The sequence below is a fragment of the Erpetoichthys calabaricus genome, chromosome 3, assembly GCF_900747795.2.
Source record: "Erpetoichthys calabaricus chromosome 3, fErpCal1.3, whole genome shotgun sequence".
NCBI classification, from domain to species: Eukaryota; Metazoa; Chordata; class Cladistia; order Polypteriformes; family Polypteridae; genus Erpetoichthys; species Erpetoichthys calabaricus.
The window spans coordinates 21,985,795-22,012,149 of record NC_041396.2 but is presented as its reverse complement, the minus strand read 5'-3'; the positions used below and the strand labels follow the sequence as shown (position 1 = coordinate 22,012,149).

The window sequence follows — 26,355 nt, the reverse complement described above, 5'->3', positions numbered from 1 at the left end:
GAAAGGCAGTTCAAAGAGAGACCCCTTTCCAGGTAGGCTGGGCATGCAGTGGGTGTCTAAGAGCAGGGGGTCAATACAATACAATACACAGAGCAAAACATAAGTAATCCTCAATACAGTAGATAGATAGATAGATAGATAGATAGATAGATAGATAGATAGATAGATAGATAGATAGATAGATAGATAGATAGATAGATAGATAGATAGATAGATAGATAGATAGATAGATAGATAGATAGATAGATAGATAGATACTTTATTAAACCCAAGGGGAAATTCACATTCTCCAGCAGCAGCATACTGATACAAAAAAAAAATATTAAATTAAAGATTGATAATAATGCAGGTAAAAACAGACAAAAATTTTGTATAATGTTAACGTTTACCCCCCCAGGTGGAATTGAAGAGTCGCATAGTATGGGGGGGGAACTATCTTCTCAGTCTGTCAGTGGAGCAGGACAGTGACAGCAGTCTGTTGCTGAAGTTGCTCCTCAGTCTGGAGATGACACGGTTTAGTGGATGCAGTGGATTCTCCATGATTGACAGGAGCCTGCTGAGCTCCCGTCGCTCTGCCACAGATATCAAACTGTCCAGCTCCATGCCAACAATAGAGCCTGCCTTCCTCACCAGTTTGTCCAGGCGTGAGGTGTCCCTCTTCTTTATGCTGCCTCCCCAGAACACCACCATGTAGAAGGGGGCGCTCGCCACAACCGTCTGATAGAACATCTGCAGCATCTTATTGCAGATGTTGAAGGACGCCAGCCTTCTAAGGCTCTGTCCTCTCTTACACAGAGCATCAGTATTGGCAGTCCAGTCCAATTTATCATCCACAGACTTAAATTAAGGAAGTGAACTGTTATCACTTGAATCAATCTATTTGATCTATTTTTTTTACAGTACGTGCTTGCTGCTATAGTTCAAATTTGTAATACATTTGTTCTTAGTGATATGTTTTTAATGTTATTTCAAGGTGTCTCTGTAAAACCCGCTGAGAAACCAACTTACCTATTAATATAATAAAACTGAACTGAATTTAACAGCTGTAAAATAAAATAATATCCACTAACTGAGCAGAATTTAAACAGCATGAAGTAGTTCGGTTTATGAAGAACATCATGTGGACAGAGGGCAGTGATATTCTTTCTTACAAGTTTAATCAACATAACACACCGCTGTTTGTATGCAGACTCGTCTCATGTCAATGGTTTTATTCACCCATATTGACACAGAGCCAGTTCATTTTTATAACTTAAAAAAAAGGAAATACAATACACTTTTTCATACATTTTTTATTGAAGAAATAAATGGTACATTTAAAAATAGAAGTGAAAAATCTGTGAGCGATGTTTCTCGAAAAAAATTATACACACACCCATATTTATATGTATATATACTGCATGTATATATTATGAGTAGAAAATTCAGTAATCATAAAGATGTATAAATGGTAAATGCATTTAACTAGAACACAACTACAATGAAAATGGCCAACAAGGGGAGGTGTTAAAAACTATTAGGGAAGGAGAACACAAATATATTTACAGATTTTTACCTTAGTATTTTAAAAAAAATCTTCGCCAAGATTTTGAACACAATAAAAGTTAATCATTAAATTTGTCAAAAAAGGAAAAATGCTATTTTAGCTTTATGAACAAGATGCTACTTGGAGTCAGAGTTGTTATCCAGCAATATTTCATAAAACACTGTTCTATTTAAACTAAAAATCTAGACATTTTTCCTGATCTGTCTCTTAACATTTGTTCGCCAATAATATTTTTATATCACCTTTGCTTACAAGTGTAGCTCAAATTGCTCTACAAAAATATACAGTTACAAAGAAAATTGAAGGTATTATAAAAGTAAATAAGAAGCAAATGGAGGGGTCCTTGTCCTTTGTAATAAATACACTGCCTGGTCAAATGGCCGGGGACAAAGACAAACTTGCAGCTTTCAAGGTTGCCAGAGATAATAAACCTCTGGGGGTCCCAAGCCAAAGCCCACACAGCCCCCTCTGCACATCCCAGCATACATAATTGTGGCCGTCTCACTCCAATCACAATTCCATTTCAGGATGTCTTGTGAACTTTTCTTCTATCATAGGCAGTTGGAGTTGATTTAACAGACGGTGGAGACGCAGGAGGGCACCATTGCAATAAAATGAAAAAAAAAAACAACAGAGAAAATCAGCAGACGTTAGTGCCCAGTGCAGAGCTTACAAAGTGTACACAGTACCATTTCTAATCTATTACAACCAATGCAAGTAATTAAGAAAATGCCAAATTAGAAAAGTGGGCTTGTTGAAGTTTTGCGAAATGCTTGACATTTGTAGCCTGGCACTTCTCTATTGGCAAAGCATTCCAGAGTACAAAAAGCTGCCAGTTTTTATGGTTGATCTTGGAATAAAAAGCAAAGCAACGTTTCAGAAAAGAAATGTTGGTAGCAGACACTCCAAAATACAGGCAGAGTCTAAAATACCCAAAGCCTTCTAATTATTTAGTAGAACCTTGAAATCAATTCTACGAGAGACAGGCAGCCAGTGTAATGAGACTGAGACAGTTTTCAGAAGAAAAAAAAAACAATAAGGCCAATACCTTGGGATCACTTGGTAAAGGCATAGCAGATCAGAGCAGAGATTGAGATGGAGGATTCTAGAAGTGCCAAGAAGGAAAGCGAGCTGCTACTTCAACATGGCACACATCTCTCCTTCCTTCTTTAACTGCTGCCCCATAACACGGCCAGACTCTTCTACTTCATTGTAACTATGAAAAACATAAACACAGTAGATATTCACTCACGGAGTTCAAACATTAATAAAGTGTACCCTTACTTCTTGTTCTGCCTCCTTCCTTGGTACTCCTGTAGATCAATTATTACCAAAGTAAACCATCACAATAGATAAAGTTCTGCTTAGAGTAAAGTCTGACTAATAATATTTTTTTTAATTACTGTAGTTTTTTGTTGGATGTTGAAAGAACCCCAACTTAATTGTCATTATATGTAGCATCATTTTCCTTTTACATTACACATACAGTAGTCATTGTGTTACAATCTCTGTATATCTGAACTTCTAATGTGATGTGCTCAGGTGTCGGTACTTACATGAAAACATCTTCATGTTTCTCTCCTACCTTAGTTTTGTTTTAAGTTAAAATTAAGTCTCAGTTCTTTCAAAATCCAACAACAAAGCACAGTAACTTAAGAAAATTAATTTTATTTTGCAAAACAGAACAATATCCCTGTATAGTGACTGCTGGTACTAATGCACCTCAGTCTCTGTGTTTGTGAGGATTCACACTCTGAGGCTCTCCTGTCTAAAATTAAAAAGCTGTGTTAGTTACTGGACAGAGTGAGCAGACATACAGTACAGTATTCAAGGCAGCAAAATATTACAGATCAAGTAATAAATATGAGGAGGCTTTGCAGGAATTGTGCACAAATTACTTCTGAAACTGAAAGCCTCAGTAGTCTTACCTGTAGAAATAGCAAATCTAACATGAACTGCACATCATCCCGAATTGGGAATTTTAAAACCAGAAGAAAAGGACATCCAGTTGTGTCTCAGAATTCGGATACACTGGCATCTGTTCATCCACATGGAAAGCTGATGAGCCCAGAATTAGGGAGAAACACGTTGTAGCGGTAAGGAGCCGCTAAGATTCACACCGCCAACGAAGACGGTGATTTATTTATTTTAAAAGCAGAGATCCCAGGAACGTCCCCAGCCTTGGATCGACCCACACACTCTCACCACAGAGACAAATAAACACACTGGGAATGACAAACAATTATAAATATAATGACATGAATTGAGAAATGAAAACAGTAATACCACCCCTGACCCCTTCGGCGATATTACACATACACAAAATAAACACAAACACCACACAGCCAAGTCCATATATAAGAAACAGGTTGAAAGATGAATAGTGACCAAGTAATGTCCAGCGAATCTGTAAGTTGCAATGGAGAAGGAAAAATACAGTCCTACCGGTATTTACTGATGAGGTTGATGGTTGATGGTTGATTCGGGAGCGCTCCACTGTTCCGAAAAATCCAATAATCCAATACAGCTCTCAGTGAACAAGTAGACAGACAATCCAGTCCCCAACAAACGAATACAGTCCAAGACAAAAATGATCACAGTTCAAATAACAGCAGGAGAGACGACAAATAATAGCAACAATACAAACCAAAAACAAACTTTTCCCCTCTTTGCCCTCTGCCCTCCTTTTATCTGCCTGTGGCTACCTTTGACCCCAGCAGCCCCAGCAGGGACTGCTGGGAGATGCAGTTTTTAAGTAGCACTGCTACAGTGACATCAAAACTGGAGAAATGTGCTCAGATTTTCTTTTCCTGGTTAGGATTCTAGCAGCTGCATTCTGCACTAGTTGCAAACGATTTATGTCTTTTTTGGGTAGTCCGGAGAGGAGTGCGTTACAGTAATCTAGTCGACTGAAAACAAAAGCGTGAACTAATTTCTCAGCATCTTTCAATGATATAAGACGTCTAAATTTTGCTATGTTTCCTAACTGAAAAAATGCATTTTATCTGTAAAATGTAATGCATATACTGTACTTTAATAGATGTCATCACACAAATTATATCAAGTACACATCCTAGTATTTCAGCAGCACACAGCTCCAAGAGGATAGCTCTTGGAAATCTAAATCAACTTAGAAGTCAGTCATCATCATCTGTAAATACTAACACTATTGAATTGAACTGAACTCCTTTATTGTCATTGTATGGTACAATGATATTGAATATGCAAATCCTCCATAAACTTATTTTCCTTTAAAATGATAAAATAACAATAATAATAATAATACAATAATGAAAATATGCAAGAAGAAAGCATAAGTATAATAAACAAATACATATAGTGCAAATGGCAGAATGTGAATTTCCCATTGGGATTAATAAAGTATCTATCTATCTATCTATCTATCTATCTATCTATCTATCTATCTATCTATCTATCTATCTATCTATCTATCTATCTATCTATCTATCTATCTATCTATCTATCTATCTATCTATCTATCTATCTATCTACAAGCTGATGCTGGAGGCTTTCCTTATGCAGTGTGTACTATTAATGTCCTCCAGGGCTGGAAACTGTATCCTGAGAATCCTCTACACAACCCACTGAGAGCTTTCCGATCAGATACTGAGAAGTTGTGATACCACACACACACATACAGTGGGTTAAAATACTCTCAGTGGTGCACTAAGAGTAACAAAGCTAAAGTAGCTATGGTATTTGGAATAGTTTCCTCATTCCATGCATCATTATATCATTACAGAATGATTACAATCAAGTGAATTAAATTTGTAAACGATATGCAATTAATTTTGGTGTATTCGTTAAAGCCTACATCGCTGATCAGTACCACTGCCTTGATGCTGGGTGTCGGTAGTTTCCGAAACCGAGCAGAAAAGTCTGCACAGGGGGGTTGCCGTGAGAATGTCTGTGGCTTTACGTCAAGTATAGTTTTTATACCACACTATGTGAGCGTGGAACTCACCTAGGGCAGGGTACTAAGTTTTATCTACCCACATAATCCAATTCAGTTCGGGGTGCAGTACCACACTCATACTTTCATAAAAATCTTGTGTAATGACAACATGCAAACTCTACACAGAGGGTACATAAGTGAGTAGAGATTAGAATCTGGAGAACTGATGTTGTGGTCATTACCATTCTTTGGATTTGGATGCCTCCTTTGGATTTGGCTAGAATTGTTGAAAGTTGAATATATCTTGATGCACTGCATTTCAGAGAAGCTGGGACATGAGGACACCCTTGATCATGTAGGAAATGCAGCCAAACCAGCTGTGGCAGATGGCTGGGGGTTCTGCCCAGCCGGGTTGCCTGGATGGTCCAGGAGAGGAGCAGTACCTTCCCCTGGCCATGGGAGGACAGCCTTCCTAGTCTGCGTGGAGGCCACGGGAGCAGAGCTTAGAAGTTCATCCCGGTTGAGGCCTTTGGTCACCGCCAGGGGGGGCCCGGATACTTATGGATCCCTGGAAGGCAGTACTTTCACCACACCAGGAAGTGCGCCTGGAGCACATCTGGGAGAGGTATAAAAGTGGCCGCCTCACTCCAGCAAGGGAGCCGGAGTCGGATGGAAGTGGATAGAACTTGCCAGGGAGGAGTTGGAGACGATAGAGAGAAAAAGGAGAAGAATGAAGTCATTGACTTCCGGTTTGAGTGAACGCTAGCGGGACTGGTCACCACTGCTCGCCAGAAACTAATTAATTAAAGCTATGACTGGTGATTTTGATGGTGATATTGCCGTTATTGCTGATATCTCTGCATGGCTGTGTATGCATTAGCTTCAGCCTAACCCCGTTTCGAAACTTACCAGATTTGTTCTTTGGACGCCTGAGATCCTTGTGGCCTCGCCTACAATGTGTATTGGTAGGATATTCACCTGGTTAATGTTTGTTTGGTGTCTTCTGTTGCTCGCTATCCAAACTGCGACAGGCCTCCTCCAGTACTCAGCTGCTGAGCTTCTTCGACTGCGTCTCCACCAGTTTGTGCCTCTGCTCTCTGTGCTGCATTTCAACCCGGACATCATATTTCTCCCTCGTCGGAGATACATCCATCGTGGGTCCCGCTGGAGATTCCGAATAGACGCCTCAAAAGGAGTTAACTCCTTCTGGTCCAACTCTTGGCACCCTCCACACAACACGGATAGGAATGCTGACCACAGCGTGTTGGTTAGCCTAGCTCAGTCGGCTACCACCACTGTCAAAGTGACAGCAACATTGTCAGTTTCGTTCTACTGAACATCCGCTCACTCATGAGCAAGGGGCATCTTATTCAGGATCTCCTCATTGACTGTAAGTTTGACTTTCTCTGTTTAACCGAGACTTGGCAGCAACCTCAAGACTTTTCTCAACTTCATGAATCCACCCCACTGTTGTCTGTTTACATTTGTCAACCCCGTGCCTCTGGACGTGTAGGAGGTGTTGCGATAATTTATCGCGAGAAATGGAAAGTCCTGCCATTACCTGCTACTGCTGTTAGCTCTTTTGAATCAACTGTGTGTTAATTGTCTGGGCCTATTCTTAACATCATTGCAACTATCTACCACCCCTCCCAAATCAAACAATGATTTTTTGAACGATCTTGCTACCTTTCTTACCCATTTATCTACAATTACTTCAAATATAGTCCTGTTGGGGGGATTTTAATATACATCTGAACAATATCAATATCCCTGTCACTAGAGACTTTTTATCTTGCCGGGAGAGTTTTGGATACCAGCGGCACACTGATGTTCCCACCCATTGTAAAGGACATATCTTGGACATGATCTGCTGCTCTGGTGTTGTCCCTCTTGATCTTACAGCAGATGAACTCACTACAACTGATCATTTTCTCCTTTCATTTAATGCTAAACTTACTTTTTCTATTACTAAGCTCCCCCGTCTCATATCTTTTCATAACATTAAGAATATTAGTTTAAATTCTCTGTCTTCTAGAATTGATTCCCAAATGGACTTTTATAATTTATCCACTCCCAAAGAATTGGTCTCATATTATAACACTGGTCTCAATGGTATTCTTAATTCTCTTGCTCCGCTAAAAACCAGATCTGTTTCTTTTTCTTTTTCTGCCCCCTGGTTTACGCCTGAACATTGGCTTCTGAAAGCAAAGGGCAGGCAATTTGAACGGTTATATAAAAAAAACGGACTCTTTGTCCACAAAGAGATGCATAAAACACATTTACTTTATTACAAGGACTGTATAGCACAAACCAAATCTAACTATTACACTCAGTTAATTTCTTGTAATAAAGGTAACAACAAGTCTTTGTTTTAATTACTTAATAATGTTACACAACCTCCAGACTCTTTACCATCTCACCTTTATTCGACTGCTTTATTCTCTTATGTCCTTTTTTAATGAGAAAATCCAGAGCATACATCAGCACTTCGGTCCAGATTCTCTCTCTGTTTCTTTTGAACTACACTCACCTATTCACTCTTTTTCTTCTTTCCAGCTTACCACTTCCTCAGAAAACTCAGATCTCATCTGTAAATCCAAGTCATCTACTTGTCGGCTGGACCCCCTCCCTACAGTTCTGGTTAAAGTCTGCCTCCCCTCTTTGGTCCCTCTCATTTCTGCCATAATTTACTCTTCTCTCACTACTGGTTCTGTTACTTCATCTTTAAAAACTGCTGCAATAACCCCAATACTGAAAAAACCTGGTGCTGATCCTACTAACTTCAATAATTTTCTAATTTGCCCTTTATCTCCAAAATTCTTGAAAAAATAGTAGCTATCCAACTTCACTCCCACTTATCTCATAATAATCTATATGAAAAGTTCCAGTTTGGTTTTGACCCCCTTCACAGTACAGAAATGTCACTTGCTATAATTACCAATGACCTTCTTATGGCTGCTGACTGCGGTTTAATTACTATTCTCATCCTTCTTGATCAGAGTGCTGCCTTTGATACTATTTGTCATACCACTCTACTTACCAGGTGTGCCCCAGGGCTCTGTCCAATGGCCTCTTCTTTTTATTATTTACTGTCTTCCCCTTGGCAATATCTTTCATAAACATAACATTCATTTTCACTGTTATGCTGATGACACCCACCTCTACCTTGCTAGTAAACCCACCTCTTCCTTTCCACCATCTTCGCTTATTGACTTTATTGCTCAAAATAAATCCTGGTTTTCTTTGAATTTTGTTAAATTAAACAGTGACAAAACTGAGGTTCTCTCCATTGGCTCAAAATCATCATTATCCAAAGCCGATAATCTTTCTCTTGTGATTGATAACTCCGTTGTTTCCTCATCACCTCAGTTTAAGAGTCAGGGTGTCATCCTTGACAGTACTCTATCTTTCCAATCTCACATTAATAACATCACCCGGTCTGCTTATTTTCACCTACGTAATATTAATCTCATCCTCCCCTCCCTCACTCCCCATACCACTGCCATTCTTGTTCACAATCCTGTTACTTCTCATCTGGATTAATGCAATTCATTCCTTTTTGGTCTCTCTAATAGATCTCTTCATAAGCTTCAGCTAGTCCAGAATTCTGCAGCTCGCATCATTACTCGAACCTCATCTATTCACCATATTACTCCGGTCTTGCAGCAGCTTCATCGGCTCCCGATTAAGTTTCGAATTGATTTGAAAATTCTGCTATTAACATTTAAGGCCATTCATAACCTCGCCCCTCCATATCTGTCTGACCTTCTTCATGCTGCCATTCTCTCCCGTAACCTTAGATCCTCTTCCTCCATCCACCTGACCGTCCCTCTCGTCCGTCTAACCTCCATGGGGAGCAGAGCATTCAGCTGTTCTACACCCAAGCTCTGGAATTCATTGCCTACTGAGCTCAGAAATATCGAATCATTTTCAACCTTTAAATGTGAAATTAAAGCACATCTGTTTAAAATGGATTTTTCTTTATGATTACAGTGGCTTTGTTTAGTTTAAATTTTTATATCTTCTGTTTTTTCTGATGTTTTAAGTTGTTTATAATGTGTCTTTTTTTTATTTATTTATTGTTTGTTTAGTGTCCTTGAGTTCTCAGAAAGGCGCCTTGTATAAATAAAATGTATTATTATTAAACACAGCTGTTAATGGGGTCAGCAGTGACTGTGACACCAAGGCTGTCTGATAGGCATTCAAAGATTTTTGTCAGAATGAGGTTAATTTGGTGCAGGCCCAAAACATGTTGCCCAGTGACGAAGAGCTAGACTGCAACGCTTACAGGTTGGATCTTAAACAAGGTAAATGTCCTCTGTGGAACAATTACCATAAAGGAAGGAAACTCCACAAAATAAAGTTTTGGGGACCGTCCCCGTATATTGTCCTGCGGACAAATAATGCAAAAAAGATGCAAAAATGGATCAAAGTACTTATTTAGTAATAGTTGACAAAGTTGCTTTAACAAAATGCCGTTTATATAGAAAAGTGAATTATGGGAACAGGAAATGGTTGGCATGAAATGACGCTGAATTCAGGAGTCAGAAATGGAGTCATTGTGGAGGAACCAGAAGTGATGTCCATGGTGAGAGCCGGAAGTGATGCCATATGGAGTCGCCGGAAGTGACGTCATGGCGGACATTTTGGAACCCGGAAATAGCAGCGATTATTTTTCTTCAGTTTTCCTGTTGAGAGAAGAGGTTCAGGTAAGTACCACATGACAATCCTTCATCTCGTAATATTTCACTCACTTTTGAGCTTTTTGACTGCCTCCTAATCACACGTGTGTGACAGCTCATTAAGTTGAATAATTGAATGCTTTATGTATATGGAGCTAGAATGTATTCTACGCATGGCAGCCTTCCAATCCTTTTCTGAGATATTAATTGAAAGATCCTTTTCCCACCGTACCCTAGGATCTTTGAAGGGAAGAGACTTGAGAGATGTTACATATTATTGAGATGTTGTCTGAGTCTTCAAGACTGATCAATAATTCTTCTGGAATAGGAATGTGTAGGAGGTATGGGAATTTACCGTATACACTTGTGGATAACTCGGGGCTTGATTTCACAGTATAATTTCGGGTATTTTATGATGTCAGTCGTATAAGTCGAATGTGGGAAACTCACACTATTGGTACAAGGGATTACGATATGCTACTGCCCACCTGAGAGAGTAACCACGGGGCACACTGCCCTTTATTTCTATGTATTTTGCGTACGTGACCACACGGTGATACCCAAACTAGTCTGAAGCGACGATTGCACTGTTTTGTGTATGTCACATACACCTTTATCGTAAGAGCATCACTTATCTACGATAGAACGTTCGATCAGAAGAAAATATGAAGCTGGTTTTAAATTAAAAGCCGTTGAAGTAGCAAAAGAAATTTGTAAGTATACTGCTGCAACAACATTTGATGTGTCTGAGAAACTGGTGCAAGATTGGAGTAAGCAAGAAGATGTAAAAGAAAAAATTAAGTGTCATATTTTTGAACAGGCATATAAGTCCGGGTCTGATTTTATGATCGATTTTATGCTTTATTAACTCTCTTAATGCTTTTGAACTTCTTATGCAAATTTGACTGTATGTTGTTCATTTGGCTTCCGGAAGAAATTTGAATTAGATAATACATGTGAAATGTTTCAGGCTCACACTCTGTAGTATTTTGTTTTGGAAATGTGTTTCCAAAACTTCTGTTTGTATCTGCTATTGAATGTTATAAAAATGAATTTTTTTTAATAATGAAATATCTTCCAGGAAGGGAAAAAAATTCTCATCCCTTCTGTAATTATATTGTACACAAACTCTTCTTCTGTCCTGGCCTTTAGGATTATCCAGAAGGTTTTGTGACTGATGTGGGCACCTAAGAACAAACAGGAGAGCCAAACGCCAGTCCCACAGTTAATCAAGTAACAGAGATGATTTATAGTTTATCAACAATGCCATAAGGTAGAAAACTAAGCTTTTCTGTTTTTCACAGGACTTTTCTTAAAACTACAGACAAGTTATTAAGATTAATATAAACTCAGAATTAGTACAAGTAATATTAATAAAAAATATATTTTATGAGGATTTTCTCCTTAAATAGATTCTGAAATACGGTCAGACCCAAAGAGCAATAACTGATATGTCAGTCTGAATGAAGGATGGATGGGTGGGCAGGAGCTCCTTCTTTATCATCTCACCTGTTCTTATTCCAGGAAAGTTGACTGTCTTTTAAAATGTTTTTTAGAAAAAAAAGATACATATACTGTGGCAGGCCGCTGGGCTTGGTACCCAGCCGGGACGCCCGATAGGAACGGAGGAAGGCTTGTGCCTCCTCCAGACCACGAGGGGGCGACCGCCCTTGTTGCGTTGGGGACCACGGGTGCAGGGCTTGGAAGCCCAATCCTGTAGGGGCCCGTGGTCACCGCCAGGGGGCGCCCCAGTGCCTAGAGAGCCCTGGACCTCAGCACTTCCGCCACATCTGGAAGTGGTGGGGGGAAGTAGAACAGGGACACCCGCAGTCCTTCCGGGTGCACAGCCGGCACTTCCGCCACACAGGGGAGTTTCAGCGGAGGAGTGTCGGGAAGCACCTGGATCCCATCCGGGTGTGCATTAAAGGGGCCGCCTCCCTTCAGACAGTAACTGGAGTCGGGCAAAAGTGGACAAGAGTCGTGTTGGAGAGGAGTGGAGGCGGCGTGAAGAAGGCAGGCACTGGAGGGAGAGGCCTGGACTTTGGGTGATTGGTGCTGGAGGCACTGGGTTTGTGCAACATTAACTGTGTAAATATTGTAAATAAACATGTGTTGGGTGCAACATACGATGTCCGTCTGTCTGTGTCCAGGCTGCTTCTCACAATACTTTTTCAGCAAAACAGGCAGACTAAATGAGTAGTGGGCATTTTAGGAATTAAATCATAAGAATAATGCATGGATTAGCTGAATTTCAGTGTAATAATTGCATTTTGGAGAGAAAATCTAGATGGTCCAATGAAGATGAACTGCAAGTCCAGGTCAAAATGACTGCTCATTAATTAATCCATCTCCATACGAATCTTTTTGTTGAAAAGCACCTTTTCTTCTCTAAATCACAGTTAAAGGGATGTCTTTATTTATTTGTTTTGGAAGGTACTTAATATCTTTAAACAGAATATTTGCAAAAAAAAAGGTTACATCTATTACAATTTAAATTACAAGTTCTAAATCTAATTTCAGAGGGTCCAAGTGACTTATTTTCATTTCATATAAACCTTCTTTTACTGGAAGAGGCTTACCTTTAAGTTGTAAATTTTGAATGTTGAATTATAGTATTACTTTCATTTGTTGATGTGATGAATGATGTGTTAGTAATATGAGCAGCAGCATAGTGATTATAACTACAATGCCCATTGCCCATTACATGGGCAAAGTGTGCAATTCCTCTATTTAATAGGGCATCATGCAGCCCCAGTATCCTGGCTTTGGGTTTGGGTCTAATTGCTGGAAGTGCTCTTCTTTGTTTCTCCACACTTCTGTTTTGTTTTTCACTACTCTTTGTCTTTGCCCTCTGAAGCATCTGAAATGTCATCTCCAGATTCTACTTTTTGCGCGCTTAGATAGATAGCTTAACACACCACTTTACGTTTTTGCACAACAGCAGGCTGTTCTCAACAAGTGTCTAACTGTGATATTATTAAGAGAAAGAAAGATCATTTTGAGGAACTCTGGTGCATTTGCCGTCCTCCTCAGAACAAGTGCCAGACACATTGGTTGAGTCTGTTTCTCTGGTTTTGTGTGCTCTGCAAGCTATTTTAATAATAAAATACTAATGTCAGTGTGTCTGTCTGGTTTCTCTGACCAATCTGATTGTTCGATTTGGCTTCACTCTGATCGGTCAGTTTTGCTGTGGTTGCACAGTTAAATGTGATTAAGATAGGAAGCACCGGGCAAGAGAGGTTGACGCACATGAAGATACCTGAGGAAGGACATAGGAGGAATCCAGAGAGCTGCCTTTAAACACAGGAAGTATTCACAAAATTAGAAGTGGTACTTTCACACCAGATAATCGAGGCCCATCTCCCATTACTTGTAGTGAAGAAGTAGATAGATAGATAGATAGATAGATAGATAGATAGATAGATAGATAGATAGATAGATAGATAGATAGATAGATAGATAGATAGATAGATAGATAGATAGATAGATAGATAGATAGATAGATAGATAGATAGATAGATAGATACTTTATTAATCCCCAAGAGGAAATTCACATACTCTAGCAGCAGCATACTGATAAAAACAATATTAATAAAAGAGTGATAAAATGCACTGCAAGTTAAAAAATCCAAGGTGCACAGTGCAAGGCAGATATAACACACAATAACTTTGTATAATGTTAACGTTTAACCCCCCGGGTGGAATTGAAGTGTCGCATAGTGTGGGGGAGGAACGATCTCCTCAGTGTGTCAGTGGTCCAGGATGGTGACAGCAGTCTGTCACTGAAGCTGCTTCTCTGTCTGGAGATGATCCTGTTCAGTGGAAACAGTGGATTCTCCATGATTGACAGGAGCCTGCTCAGCGCCCGTTGCTCTTCCACAGATGTCAAACTGTCCAACAATAGAGCCTTCCTTCCTCACCAGTTATCAAATATTTTAAATTTCTTTTCTATTCTTCATCTTTAGCAAGTAATCAAATAATTTTGTAGTGGCAAGCCTATTGTGAGCACTGCTGCCTCACAGTTGGGAGAACTGGGGTCCTGGGTTCGCTTCCCGGGTCCTCCCTGCGTGGAGTTTGCATGTTCTCCCTGTGTCTGCGTGGGTTTCCTCCATGCGCTCCGGTTTCCTCCCACAGTCCAAAGACATGCTGGTTAGGGGGATTGCCGATTCTAAATTGGCCCTAGTGTTTGCTTGGTGTGTGGGTGGGTGTGTTTGTGTGTCCTACGGTGGGTTGGCACCCTGCTTGGGATTGGTTCCTGCCTTGTGCCCTGTGTTGGCTAGGATTGGCTCCAGCAGATCCCCGTGACCCTGTGTTCGCATTCAGCGGGATGTAAAATGGATGGATGGATGGAAGCCTATAGTGGTGGATTAGATCTTGAGTTGAAACATAGAAAGCACTGCAAATTATGGGGATATTTCAGCTAATTTGGCTCTTTGCATGTAACACAAGGACTGTGCCTTAAGACTGACAAACTGGGATGGTGGTTGTTAATACAGAAGTGTGAACTCCAATTAGCTTGGCATCACATACCTCAGCCTCTCTGGAAAAACTAGTGGTAGTATTGTGGAATAGAAACCCCATCTGAAAGATGAATCTCATCATAATTTATTAAAAGACTAGCAAAATACCCGCACTTCGCAGCGGTGAAGTACTGCTTTTAAATTTTAAATAATAAATTGAGGGAAAATGTACCAATAATTATTTGTTAAGGATCTCTTTGTATACCACGTTGTCAGTTCGCCCTTCCGGTTGTAATATGACCAAGCTGTGCACTGAGCTTACTCTTGAGCATGCAACGTATAGTTGGCCATGTGAAAAGCAATCTTGCCTCAAATCAATGCCAACCTTTTGTAGGGTCTGTCCCTGAAACTTATTGTCATTGCGAAGCAATTGAAATGGGAGATCAGTGGGTATAACGGGGACGCGAGGAATAAAAGCTCTCTCCCCGAACCACCACCAGTAAAAATAGTTGCCTCAATTAGGTTCTTTTGCAGGCATGTGACCTGAAGTCTTGTGCCATTACAAAGTTTCGGTGGCTGTAAGTTTCTCAGTAACATTATTGGTGCCCCAACCTTAAAAATTAGATTATGCTCAGAAGTGCCTGGAGGATTCAGAGTGTGGACCGAGCTGCAGGCTATGGACGTATATATGTACGTCAGTAGGATTCAGTTAGCGTTGGGAACCCGCGTACCAAATTTCTTGAAGATGGGCCCATTAAGTAACAAAGACCGTTGGAAAGTTCAATATGGCGGGCCGACAGTGGTGTCATACCACCGAAATAAGTACGTACATCGGTTTCGGTTAGCGCAGGGAAGCCACCTACCAAATTTCGTGAAGATGGGGCAATAAATAAGAAAGTTTAACATGGCGGACGTTGTCGACCGTTATGACCGTTACGTGTAGAATTTCGAAATGAAACCTGCTTAGCTATTGTAAGTAAGCTGTAAGGAAAGAGCCTACCAAATTTCAGCCTTCTACCTACACAGGAAATTGGAGAATTAGTGATGTGTGAGTCAGTGAGTGAGCGCTTTGCCTTTCATTAGTATAGATGAATATGTGTATGTATATATGTGTGTATATATATCTATTACTAATTAATAAAAGGCAAAGCCCTCACTGACTCACTGACTGACTGACTGACTCACTCACTCACTCACTCATCAATAATTCTCCAACTTCTTGTGTAGGTGGAAGGCTGAAATTTAGCAGGCTCATTCCTTACAGCTTACTTACAAAAGTTAGGCAGGTTTCATTTCGAAATTCTATGCGTAATGGTCATAACTGGAACCTGTTTTTTGTCCATATACTCTAATGGAGGAGGCGGAGTCACGTATCGCGTCATCACGTATTACGCCTCCTACGTAATCACGTGAAGTGAAAGCAAGGAAGAGATTTACAGCACGAGTCAAACGTGGGAACGAAGGTAAATGACGTTAATTGTTGAGTGTCTTTTAATACTGTGTAATTGTTGAGTGTCTTTTAATACTGTGTAAGCATACATATTAACAGATGTGCAATTAAACGTGTGTATTTATGGTGTGATTTCTCAGGCTTAAAGTTCGAAGTGATCACTCAAGTGAAGGCAGCTTCACAAAAAAACAGATCCTTAACAAACTGTTATTGGTATATTTTACCTCAATTTAAAAAGGTTTTCTTTTCTTCTTAATAAAAATTTAAAAGCAGTACTTCGCCGGTGCCAAGCGCAGGGATTTCAGCGACTGACACATACAGATATATTCATGAGTGCAGGTACTATGGAAACAGAGCACCATGTAAACCTAAAGTTTAGATTAAGTTCATAGACCTACAAAAGGTTGCCATTGATTTGAGGCAAGATTGCTTTTCTACTGTTCAACTATACGTTGCATTCTTAACAGTAAGCTTGCACAGCTTGGTCATATTCCAACCGGAGTGCTGAACTGACAATATATATATATATATATATATATAGATAGATAGATAGATAGATAGATAGATAGATAGATAGATAGATAGATAGATAGATAGATAGATAGATAGATAGATAGATAGATAGATAGATAGATAGATAGATATGTAAATATGTATATGTATATATATATGTGTCTGTATGTGTATATCCATCCATCCATCCATTGTCTCCCGCTTATCCGAGGTCAGGTCGCGGGGGCAGCAGCTTGAGCAGAGATGCCCAGACTTCCCTCTCCCCGGCCACTTCTTCTAGCTCTTCCGGGAGAATCCCAAGGCGTTCCCAGTCCAGTCGAGAGACATAGTCCCTCCAGCGTGTCCTGGGTCTTCCCCGGGGCCTTCTCCCGGTTGGACGTGCCTGGAACACCTCACCAGGGAGGCGTCCAGGAGGCATCCTGATCAGATGCCCGAGCCACCTCATCTGACTCCTCTCGATGCGGAGGAGCAGCGGCTCTACTCTGAGCCCCTCCCGGATGACTGAGCTTCTCACCCTATCTTTAAGGGAAAGCCCAGACACCCTGCGGAGGAAACTCATTTCAGCCGTTTGTATTCGCGATCTTGTTCTTTCGGTCACTACCCATGGCTCATGACCATAGGTGAGGGTAGGAACATAGATCGACTGGTAAATTGAGAGCTTTACCTTGCGGCTCAGCTCCTTTTTCACCACGACAGACCGATGCAACACCCGCATTACTGCGGATGCCGCACCGATCCACCTGTCGATCTCACGCTCCATTCTTCCCTCACTCGTGAACAAGACCCCGAGATACTTGAACTCCTCCACTTGGGGCAGGATCTCGCTACCAACCCTGAGAGGGCACTCCACCCTTTTCCGGATGAGGACCATGGTCTCGGATTTGGAGGTGCTGATTCTCATCCCAGCCGCTTCACACTCGGCTGCGAACCGATCCAGAGAGAGCTGAAGATCACGGCCTGATGAAGCAAACAGGACAACATCATCTGCAAAAAGCAGTGACCCAATCCTGAGCCCACCAAACTGGACCCTCTCAACACCCTGGCTGCGCCTAGAAATTCTGTCCATAAAAGTTATGAACAGAATCGGTGACAAAGGGCAGCCCTGGCGGAGTCCAACTCTCACTGGAAACGGGTTCGACTTACTGCCGGCAATGCGGACCAAGCTCTGGCACTGATCGTACAGGGACTGAACAGCCCTTATCAGGGGGGCCGGTACCCCATACTCTCGGAGTACCCCCCACAGGATTCCCCGAGGGACACGGTCGAATGCCTTTTCCAAGTCCACAAAACACATGTAGACTGGTTGGGTAAACTCCCATGCACCCTCCAGGACCCTGCTAAGGGTATAGAGCTGGTCCACTGTTCCGCGACCAGGACGAAAACCACACTGTTCCTCCTGAATCCGAGGCTCAACTATCCGACGGACCCTCCTCTCCAGGACCCCTGAATAGACTTTTCCAGGGAGGCTGAGGAGTGTGATCCCTCTGTAGTTGGAACACACCCTCCGATCCCCCTTCTTAAAGAGGGGGACCACCACCCCGGTCTGCCAATCCAGAGGCACTGTCCCTGATGTCCATGCGATGTTGCAGAGGCGTGTCAGCCAAGACAGTCCTACAACATCCAGAGCCTTGAGGAACTCCGGGCGTATCTCATCCACCCCCGGGGCCCTGCCACTAAGGAGTTTTTTGACCACCTCGGTGACCTCAGTCCCAGAGATGGGGGAGCCCACCTCTGAGTCCCCAGGCTCTGCTTCCTCATTGGAAGGCATGTTAATGGGATTGAGGAGGTCTTCGAAGTATTCCCCCCACCGACCCACAACGTCCCGAGTCGAGGTCAGCAGCGCACCATCCCCACCTTATACAGTGTTGACACTGCACTGCTTCCCCTTCCTGAGACGCCGGATGGTGGACCAGAATCTCCTCGAAGCCGTCCGAAAGTCATTCTCCATGGCCTCCCCAAACTCCTCCCACGCCCGAGTTTTTGCCTCAGCAACCACCAAAGCCGCATTCCGCTTGGCCTGCCGGTACCTATCAGCTGCCTCCGGGGTCCCACAGGACAAAAGGGTCCCGTAGGACTCCTTCTTCAGCTTGACGGCATCCTTCACCGCCGGTGTCCACCAGCGGGTTCGGGGATTGCCGCCACGACAGGCACCGACCACCTTACGGCCACAGCTCCGGTCAGCTGCCTCAACAATTAAGGCACGGAACATGGCCCATTCGGACTCAATGTCCCCCACCTCCCTCGGGATGTGGTCGAAGTTGTGCCGGAGGTGGGAGTTGAAGCTACTTCTGACAGGGGGCTCTGCCAGACGTTCCCAGCAGACCCTCACAACACGTATGTATGTGTATATATATATATATATATATATATATATATATATATATATATATATATATATATATGTGTGTGTGTGTGTATGTATGTATGTGTGTATATGTATGTGTATATATATGTTTATATATGTATATATATGTGGATGTGTATATGTATATATATATATGTATACAGTGGTGTGAAAAACTATTTGCCCCCTTCCTGATTTCTTATTCTTTTGTGTGTTTGTCACACAAAATGTTTCTGATCATCAAACACATTTAACCATTAGTCAAATATAACACAAGTAAACACAAAATGCAGTTTGTAAATGGTGATTTTTATTATTTAGGGAGAAAAAAAAATCCAAACCTACATGGCCCTGTGTGAAAAAGTAATTGCCCCCTGAACCTAATAACTGGTTGGGCCACCCTTAGCAGCAAAAACTGCAATCAAGCGTTTGCGATAACTTGCAATGAGTCTATTACAGCGCTCTGGAGGAATTTTGGCCCACTCATCTTTGTAAAATTGTTGTAATTCAGCTTTATTTGAGGGTTTTCTAGCATGAACTGCCTTTTTAAGGTCATGCCATAGCATCTCAATTGGATTCAGGTCAGGACTTTGACTAGGCCACTCCAAAGTCTTCATTTTGTTTTTCTTCAGCCATTCAGAGGTGGATTTGCTGGTGTGTTTTGGGTCATTGTCCTGTTGCAGCACCCAAGATCGCTTCAGCTTGAGTTGACGAACAGATGGCCGGACATTCTCCTTCAGGATTTTTTGGTAGACAGTAGAATTCATGGTTCCATCTATCACAGCAAGCCTTCCAGGTCCTGAAGCAGCAAAACAACCCCAGACCATCACACTACCACCACCATATTTTACTGTTGGTATGATGTTCTTTTTCTGAAATGCTGTGTTCCTTTTACGCCAGATGTAACGGGACATTTGCCTTCCAAAAAGTTCAACTTTTGACTCATCAGTCCACAAGGTATTTTCCCAAAAGTCTTGGCAATCATTGAGATGTTTCTTAGCAAAATTGAGACGAGCCCTAATGTTTTTGCTTAACAGTGGTTTGCGTCTTGGAAATCTGCCATGCAGGCCGTTTTTGCCCAGTCACTTTCTTATGGTGGAGTCGTGAACACTGACCTTAATTGAGGCAAGTGAGGCCTGCAGTTCTTTAGACGTTGTCCTGGGGTCTTTTGTGACCTCTCAGATGAGTCATCTCTGCGCTCTTGGGGTAATTTTGGTCGGCCGGCCACTCCTGGGAAGGTTCACCACTGTTCCATGTTTTTGCCATTTGTGGATAATGGCTCTCACTGTGGTTCGCTGGAGTCCCAAAGCTTTAGAAATAGCTTTATAACCTTTACCAGACTGATAGATCTCAATTACTTCTGTTCTCATTTGTTCCTGAATTTCTTTGGATCTTGGTATGATGTCTAGCTTTTGAGGTGCTTTTGGTCTACTTCTCTGTGTCAGGCAGCTCCTATTTAAGTGATTTCTTGATTGAAACAGGTGTGGCAGTAATCAGGCCTGGGGGTGGCTACGGAAATTGAACTCAGGTGTGATACACCACAGTTAGGTTATTTTTTAACAAGGGGGCAATTACTTTTTCACACAGGGCCATGTAGGTTTGGATTTTTTTTCTCCCTAAATAATAAAAACCATCATTTAAAAAGTACATTTTGTGTTTACTTGTGTTATATTTGACTAATGGTTAAATGTGTTTGATGATCAGAAACATTTTGTGTGACAAACATGCAAAAGAATAAGAAATCAGGAAGGGGGCAAATAGTTTTTCACACCACTGTATATGTAGATATGTGTATATGTAGATATGTATATATAAGTATATATGTTTATGTATATATATGTTTACATAACCTCTTTAACACACTACTTCTCCGCTGTGAAGCGTGGTATTTTGCTAGTATTATATATATATTGTGGAAAGCATACGCCCCAGACACAGACAGACAGACACCAGAATGTCCAAACACACTTCTTTTATTTTCTTTTAGCACCACAATGCCTTCCTTCACCAACTCTTTCGTCTTCTCTTTCTCTTTCTCCTCTTCTCACCTTCAACCTTCTCTCTCTTTCTCTCTTCTTCTTCTTTCTCTTCTTCTTCTCTTTCTCTTTCACCTTCGACCTCCTCTCGCCCTCTTCACAAGCTTCATCTTCTTCCTCCCAACTCTGGCTCTCTTAGTGGAGGGAGGCGGCCCCTTTTATTATCACCCAGATGAGCCCCAGGTGCTCCCCCTGACATCCCTTCCTGGTGTGGCGGACGTGTCAGGAGAGCACCTGGAAGCATACCGGGTGCCCTTGGGATTACTTCCGGCAGCACTTCCTAGTGTGGCGGAAGTGCTGCCATCCAGGACTCCCTAACTGTCCGGGCGCCCCCTGGCGGCGGCCACGTCTTCTCATAGTGGTGAGTGTCCTGGCTTCATTCCTGTGGCCCCCAATTAGGCCCGGGCAGTTGCCCTCTCGTGGCTGAGGAGAAGTATCGTCTAACTCGGGGTCTGTCCAGGCGTCCCGGCCGGGCAGTGTCCCCGCTCATCCATGACAATATATATATATATATATATATATATATATATGTATATATACATGGTTTTGGCAGCCAAGCGCTTTTTTTCCCCAACCTAGAAGACATCTCTTGAGATCTGTTTAATCGCCTCGTTGATTGCATGTCTTCCAAGGTAGTTTCAATACCCATTTCCTGCACCGCGTTATCTCCCCTTTTATGAGTGACTGTGTTAGTGGCCGTACTTCGTACAGGTCTTTGAACGCACTGAATACTTGTAACTGGTGTCGCTCATCGGCTACTTTCGACAGGGAATGGAAGCAATTGTCGAGTAAAAAAAATTATTTGTAAGTGATTTCGCATTGAAGAAATAGTAAAAACTTGATCACTTGGGTCAATACCTAAACAAATACACACAGCAAATGCATTTTGAGAATACAACAGAATCTTTATGATTTAATTGTTGCTGTGTGTCTTCATAAACTATGGGAGGTTTGTAAGGAAACAAAGCATGAAGGAAACGAAGCTGCTCTTCGGTGAGGTTGAATTTTTTATCAGCGTTTAAACTGTCATATACATGAATTACAGCACCATCATAATAGGTACACACCCAGTGAGTCACTCATTCAGTAGCTGCAGCAGGTAATATTTGAATATGTTTTGCATTTTGTGGAATGAGCATTATAGGTATGTCAGGAGTCCACATTAGCAAAACCTCTTGAGGTTGGAAAATTGTATGCGCAGCTAAAATTTCGTTGAATTTGCTCGTGTGATCTGTTGATAAATAATCATTATTTACCAACTCATTCATTGCAAAATCTGACAGTGGTAAGATCACTCCTTCCATAACACTAAACACAAACACTAAGTAGACACTAACACTACAAAACGGCAACACCCCCGGGAAGAACACTAAATGAGATAAAGTAAAAGTCTACTAAACTTCTTTATTATAACTGCTTTATTATAGCAGGTGAGGGGATGCTGGTGCACACTTGTTGTTGCTGCTCCTCCCTGTTAACAACACTTTTCAGAAAATTCACCTTAATTCTGCACTTTCTTATGCTTGTTTTATTTTGTTTACTGTACGTATAGTTCGTGGATACAGCTGACTCGAATTGCATGGATTTGGCTTAATATTTACAGATTTTATGGACTCCACTTTACTGGGAACAGCTGAGTCTGTGGATCATGGGACGAGACCTACGAACATTTCTTTGTACCTGGCGATCTAGCACCTCGGGATGATCTGTCTCCGTGATTATATTCGCTATGCTGATCTGCTTCCGTTTCATCTTACAGTACCCTACGACCGGGAACTGATCTGATGTTCATACTAACCTGGTTTATGGCTTATGGCTCCGGGGCGATCAGCCTGAAATTACCACGCGTTACTGTTTATGGCTGTGTATTGGAACATCCAAATCCTGCTTCCTCCTCCTGATGTGCTTTCTGCTGCTTGCTTTCGCCGCTCACCTACGCTACCACACCCGCCTGTCCTACTGGCTCCGTTGTGCTGTGCTGCTTCTACACTGCTATCAGCTAAGTATCACTCACTATTTTAGTGCTTTGAGTACTGAGAAAAGTACTATATAAATGTAATGAATTACTAATATTTATTATTAAACACTAAAGTACAAAAACGAAGTAGAAAGTAACACTAAACCGCAACACCGCCGGGAAAACCGGCACACCGCATCTACTAAACACTAAGAAACACTAAGTAGAACCACTAAAGGAAAAAATACTATTCAGTAAGTACCGCATCTACTAAACAGTAAATCAGTAAAGGACAAAGGACGGCAAGACCGCGTCAGCTGAGGAGCTCAGCTCGGAGCAAAATGAAGTGAATGAAATGAGGTGAATGGGATGGGAGATGATCACGTGACTCCAACACCTGCCTTAACTCTCCGTCCCTCCACAAACACAGTCACACGGATCCCAACTCTCCTTTATATGTATAGATTGAGCGGAATGTGTTCCCATACTTGGTTCTTTTCTTGTTTGTAATTTTCATGAAAGGATAACAAGATACACTTGTGGTTTGGAGGGTGTCTAATTTTTCTTATTTGTGACTTTCTGAGAAAGCTGTCAAGATACACTTGTGTTATCTAATTTGGAAAGGTGAGGGTAGCGCCTCAGCTGTTTGTGGGTGACATTGTCTAATTTGCTGCGTACACTGATTGGTTCGTACCTCAGTGAGATATGACTGGAAATATGAATTATCTGAGGTTGTAAGACTCTCCAAACTGGAATTGACTGACAACAATTCATGAGTAGTCAATAATAATGGAGTATGATAATAACTTCTGATATCATTTTTACCAATAAATATGTATATTATATTAAATGCCTTGTTACCTGTCTTAATGTTTTTGAACTTCTCTGGTGAATTTGACTGCAAATTGTTCATTTGACTTCCTCAGAAAGTTTGGATTATGGGATCCATGTGAAATATCTGAAGTTTACGGAAAGTGTTTCCTAAAGTTATGTTTCTACCTACTGTGGAATATTAATTAAAAATTCTTGCAACAAGGGAAAGAAAATTTCTCAACCCCCCCTCATATATTATGGAGTGGACATTGTTCTAAGCATGCCTTTAGGATTGTCCAGATGGCTATGTGACTGTTGTGTGCATCGATGGAAAAACAGGAGAGCTAAATGCCAGTTTTCCAGTTCTTTCAACAACAGAGATCATTGTGAACAATGCACATATATACTGTAATTCATGGTAAGAATTCCATGTTGGAGCAACGTCTCACACATCAGCAATAAGCATGGCAGAAATTGAGTCTTTTTTCAGCAACAGTGTAATTTCAAAGGGGCTTTGGCCACCACAGTCGCTGGATCTGACACCACCAGACTTTTTCCTTTGGATATGCTCAAAGGAAAAGTCTATCGGTACAAGCCTTGCACTGTGGAAAATCTGAAGGAAAACATACACCCTCGAAACACTTGTCGATACGTTCAGGAATATGGAGCGCCACGTCGAGGCCACTGACATTTTTCCTTCCTTATCTGTTTTTTCACTAGTTTTATGTTTGGCTACGGTCAGTGTCACTACTGGTAGCATGAGGACATACCTGGACCCTACAAAGGTGGCACAGGTACTGTAGTCCAACTTCTCCAGGGTGGTACATCAATATGTACCATTGCCAGAAGGGTTGCTGTGTCTCCCAGCACAGTCTCAAAGGCATTGAGGAGATTCCAAGAGACATGCAGTTACTCTAGGAGAGCTGGACAGGGCCTCTCGTAGAAGGTCCTAAACCCATCAGCTGGACCGTTATATCTGCTCCTTTGGTCAAGGAGGAACAGGATGCACACTGCCAGAGCCCTACAAAATGACCTCCAGCAGGCTACTGGTGTGAATGTCTTTGATCAAACAATCAGAAACAGACTTCATGAGGGTGGTCTGAGGGCCTGAAGTCCTCTTGTGGGCCCTGTGCTCATGCCCGCCCAGCACCGTGGAGCTCGATTGGCATTTGTCATAGAATTCCAGAATTGGCAGATGAGAGCAGGTTCACCCTTGTTCAGCATGATTGGTTTGGTGGTGGGTCAGTGATGGTCTAGACAGGCATATCCATGGAGGGATGCACTGACCTCTACATGCTAGACAATGGCACCTTGACTGCCATTAGGTATTTGGATGAAATCCTTGGACCCATTATCAGACCCTATGCTGGTGCAGTGGGTCCTGGGTTTCTACTGGTGCACAGCAATGCCAGGCCTTTTGTGGTGAGAGTATGCAGGCAGTTCCTGGACGATGAAGGAATTGATACCATTGACTGGCCCCCACACATTTTGTTTCGGTCCATCTGACATCGCATGGTTGCACCTCAAACTGACCAGGAGCTCAGTGATGCCCTGGTCCAAATCTGGGAGGAGATCCCCCAGGACTTCATCTGTCATCTCATTAGGAACATGCCCCCCCCCCGCCCACACCCCAACATTGTCAGGCATGCATATATGATTTGGAATTGCTGCAATGAAATTTCAGCAAGATGGACTAGCCCACCTACTGCATCATTTTGTCACTTTGATTTTCGAGGTGTCTTTGAATTCAGCCTTCTATAGGTTGTTAATTTTCATTTCCAACAAACAATGTGGCATCCTTTCATTCCTAACACATTACCCAGTACAGTATATATCGGTATAGATATACAACATGATTTTTTTCCCATTGAGATCTGATGTGTTTTCAAAGTGTTCCTTTAATTTTTTTGGGCAGTTTTATATCCCCAGCAGGTTATTTAAAATTTTTTGCCGCTCATCTTATCTCGTTTCTGAAGCCACTTTGGCAGGAGGCCAAGCAGGTCAGCCCAGACTTCACTGTCCCTAGCTACAGATTTCAGCTCTTTCTGGGGAATTCCCAGTGGGACAAGCCCCTAGCAGCTCTAGGGTGCGTAATCCGGGGAACATCTGTATGAAATGCCCAAAGTACCTCAACTGGCTCCTCTCAAGTAGCAGGAGCAGTGACTCTACTCTGAGACTCTCCTGAATTGCTGAGTGCCTCACCCTATCACAAAGTGTCAGTCCAGCTGTACTATGAAGAAACCTTGCTTCTGCTGCTTGTCCCTAGCTGAGGATAGGGATGTAGATAAACCAGAAAAGCATTTGGTCTTGAGATTCATTTCCCTCCTCATCATCATAAATGGGTACTGTGTAGGCAGTGCAATTGTAGTCACTCCAATCCACTTGTTGATCTCACTATCCAGTTTTCCATCACGCGTGATCAAGGTCCAAAAATACTTGCACTCCTTCTATAAAGACAGTTGCTCCCCCCAAACCTAGAGAAACCAATTCATCCTTTTTGGAAAGAGAACCATGACATCAGAATTGGAGGTTGTGATCCTCATTGAAACCTTTTCATAATCAGTAGCTAACTACTAAAGTACAGTATGTGCCGAAGTTCACAGTTAGAAGAGGCAAAAGGGACAACATTATCTGCACC

At 41.9% G+C, this 26,355-nt stretch overlaps 2 protein-coding genes and 1 long non-coding RNA gene across 7 annotated transcripts in view; 2 read left to right on the top strand and 1 right to left on the bottom strand.

Annotated features, from left to right (window-relative positions):
- LOC114647810 (uncharacterized) overlaps positions 1 to 26,355 on the top strand; it is a 195,898-nt gene that overhangs the window by 81,444 nt on the left and 88,099 nt on the right. The gene's annotated exons all lie outside the window — the stretch shown is intronic.
- Positions 1 to 26,355, top strand: part of LOC114642197 (uncharacterized) — a 124,267-nt gene that overhangs the window by 31,458 nt on the left and 66,454 nt on the right. The window lies entirely within an intron of this gene.
- Positions 6,291 to 26,355, bottom strand: part of LOC127527034 (uncharacterized) — a 335,886-nt gene continuing 315,821 nt past the window's right edge. Inside the window, exon 3 of the long non-coding RNA XR_007934392.1 lies at positions 6,291 to 7,148. This is a non-coding gene — a long non-coding RNA (uncharacterized LOC127527034). The remainder of the gene's footprint in view (positions 7,149 to 26,355) is intronic.